The sequence below is a fragment of the Heterocephalus glaber genome, unplaced genomic scaffold, assembly GCF_053883595.1.
Source record: "Heterocephalus glaber isolate CG9 unplaced genomic scaffold, H.glaber_assembly_v1.0 deba00000347, whole genome shotgun sequence".
NCBI lineage: Eukaryota > Metazoa > Chordata > Mammalia > Rodentia > Bathyergidae > Heterocephalus > Heterocephalus glaber.
Window position 1 is genome coordinate 56,446,577 of NW_028258143.1, and position 3,138 is coordinate 56,449,714.

Here is a 3,138-nt window from a genome sequence, read left to right on the forward strand (position 1 = left end):
CAGTGTCCTTTCCAACTGCTCATTGATTCCAAGGTGTGGATGGTGTTGGGCCTGGTTAACTATGAAGCCACTTCTCACCCCCAGGTCTATCCCAGTGCCTCTGATCTCACAAGTACCAGAAGGGGTGCTCCCTCTCCCTGAAAATGCTGAGTATGCAGATGGGTCCAGCAGGGGGAACCCAAGTGCCAGGACTGCTGCTGCAGTGCACTCTGCCCCCATGCTCTCTGGTTTGAGATGGGAGAAAATCAGAGCATCCAATGGGCAGAATTACAGGTGATGTGGCTGACAGTAACCATGAGCCATGGATGCTGGTTGTTTGTACTGACAGCTGGGCAATGTGCCAAGTCCCAACATTGTGAATGGCACAACAACAAGGGAAACAATGGTCTACTGGCTTTCTGTAAGCCTTTCCTAACAAGAGAGCTAATCAAACTGCCACCATCAAAGATCTTGAGAAGTTAAGTATGATTAATGTGTGGGTAACCATGCCAGGCTGACAGTGGGGAGGGCACCCTTCCACAGGAGGTACTGCCCAGGATTGGGCCAGAACACATGACACACCATGGCACCTCCATCTGCCATGTAACCCTCAGGCAGCAGAGTCGGTGCAGGGAGGTGGGGGGCGGGAACAGCTTATTAAAGCAACAGACATGGGTCCTATCAGGCAAATCCACCTTGCCATTGGACTGAAGACGTTGGAGAAGCATGGACACACTTAAACACCCATATGCCTGGGATACCTGCCCTTTGTGAGCATTTAGGGGGACTGGCCCCTGCCCCAGAGAGCACTCATGTCCACGCTCTACTTCCAGATGCTATGTGGACAAAAGGTGCTGCTGCTTCACATACTACAAACATTAAATCCAGGGCAAGGGACAGGATCAAGCAGTTTGTTTCCTCTAGATGGGGCAGCTATTTCTTGCCATGATGTGAGGGGTCTCTGGCCCTCCTTACTTGGTCCCCACTGGCCCTGTTGGACTCTGGACCTGTGGTCATGGTTTATGCCCTAAGTGGGCTAAAGAAATACATCTAGATGCTACAGCTGGCCTGGTCTGAAAGGCTTTTCCCTTTTAGTTTCAAGAATGACTCGTGGACCCCATCCTGGTGGCCAGTATGTGGGGTACATTCCACTGCCTCAGCCCAGGCAGTTGCCACCGTGTTGTCTGAGAGATGATGCCACTAGTATCGTCTTGCTGGATGGCATTGATTTACCTTTACAGTCCCTACTAAACATTTGTATTTCTCTCCATAGCTGTGAGGCTTTTTGTTGTCGTCCCAGGAACCAATGCTTTGTTTTGGTTTGGTTTGGTTTTTTGAAAAGCAGTTGTTATTCATCCACAGTGGCCTATGATGTAAGGAGATGTAAAGAAATTCCAGGCATTTTGAGCTGGAAAATTTGAAATAGACAACTTTCAGAAACCGATGTTTTATTTTTCCATCAACTGCATTTCAATTTTTCTTAAGTGTCTGTGGTTCAGCTCAAGACCACTCAGTGGTGGTTCCTACCCACTGGGCGTCCTGAGCCTGGGGGCTGCAGAACAGTCTTCCGTGGCACTCCAGCCCTCCACGAACAGGCAAGGCGCCCCTGCACGTCCTCAGATCAGTCTGCAGCCTCAGGCTGAGTAGCAGTGAACTCAGGAGTTGGTACAGCTATTCGCCCTGAAATTCCTCCTTGGTTACAGCCTCTTCAGAAGCAGCCTGCTCTTGCTTTTCAATCCCCTTCAGCATCCCTGTAGCTGCAGCGATGAGGCCCGACCTCCCACGTGTTCACGGGAGATGGTGCCACGCATGCACACAACTTCCCCCACATCAGACCCCTGCGTGAGCTCCCTTGTGGAAGCAGGGGATGGCAATCTCCACACAGAGCAGAGGAGAATCTGTGTTACACAGAGCTGTGATCAGCATAAGAGGGGGCTTTTGGTCAGCCCTGGGATCAGTAACCTCCAAAAGACGCGGCTCCCGGCTGGCTGCCTGGATCTGGTTAGCGAAAGTGGCAGGAGTGGTAAAGGGATTTAGTTCAGTGGTTCCGCCACCTGCCTTGCAAGCGCAAGGTCCGGAGTTCAATCCCCGGTACAAAAAAAAAAAAAAACTAAACTAAAATGGAGAAAGTGGCAGGAGTGAAGCAGCCAGCGATAGGACAGTGACCTTCAGCACAGCGCACTGCCCGGAGTTCTTAGAGGATATGACAGTGACCCATCAGCAGAATTTTCAGTGACAGCTATGGCTCCAGCTACCAGCAGAGGTCCTCTTCAGATCTGTGATGTAGATTCCTTCACCTTTCCTTTTGTAGATACACTGTTGCATCTGGAAATCCAGGTTGGTGCCACCTAAGTGGGTTCCTGCCGGGAGGAATTTGAGGATTTCATCGTCCTTCATTTGCAGGACATCAAGGACTCCAGACACTGTGAAAGTTTCCCTTTAAGTTACAATGGGAATCGTGAACAAGGCCATATGGACCCCTCCGTGGGTGGAGCCGAGAGGACAGAACCAATGTTATCAAGACAAAATGTTGTATGTACCCTGTTGATATCACATACTTTATGTCACATGTAAAAACCTAAATTGGCCGGGGATTTAGCTCAGTGGTTCTGTTGCCTGCCTCGAAAGAGCAAGGGCCCAAGTTTGATCCCTGGTACCCACCTCCCCCCCAAAAAAACAAAGAAACCTAAATTAATGCCTTATCTGATCCTGCCCCCTCAGCCCACACACACTGTTGGCTTGGTTCCTGAGGCAAAGACTAGTTGTCTCCCTCTTTTCGTGCGCGGCCCTCTACTGCAGCTCTGGGCTCTGCTTACAATCCCGACATATGGCCTCTCAGCATGCCACCTGCACACTGCGACAGCCTTTCACAGGCTCAGGGCACATGCAGAAGGTGAGAGGACAGTGGATGAGACTGGAAGGACAGCTGGAAACAGGTGAAATGTGTGGCTTTTACTTGATCTGAAGGCAGCTACCTCCCCCCGACACGCACACCCAGGATCAAACTCAGGGCCTTGCCCTTTCCAGGCAGCCTTGGCTATCTTGAGTCATAACCACCATGATTGCCCCTGATTAGCACTGGTCAGTTTGCCCTGTGTGTCCTACCAGCATACTATAAACAAATAAAACCAGTAGAGTGGTATTTGGAGCCTATGCCTG

At 50.6% G+C, this 3,138-nt stretch overlaps 1 pseudogene; it reads right to left on the reverse strand.

The window, feature by feature from the left end:
- Nucleotides 1-1,479: 1,479 nt before the first annotated feature.
- LOC101717019 (small ribosomal subunit protein uS2 pseudogene) lies at nucleotides 1,480-2,806 on the reverse strand (annotated as a pseudogene).
- Nucleotides 2,807-3,138: the final 332 nt, after the last annotated feature.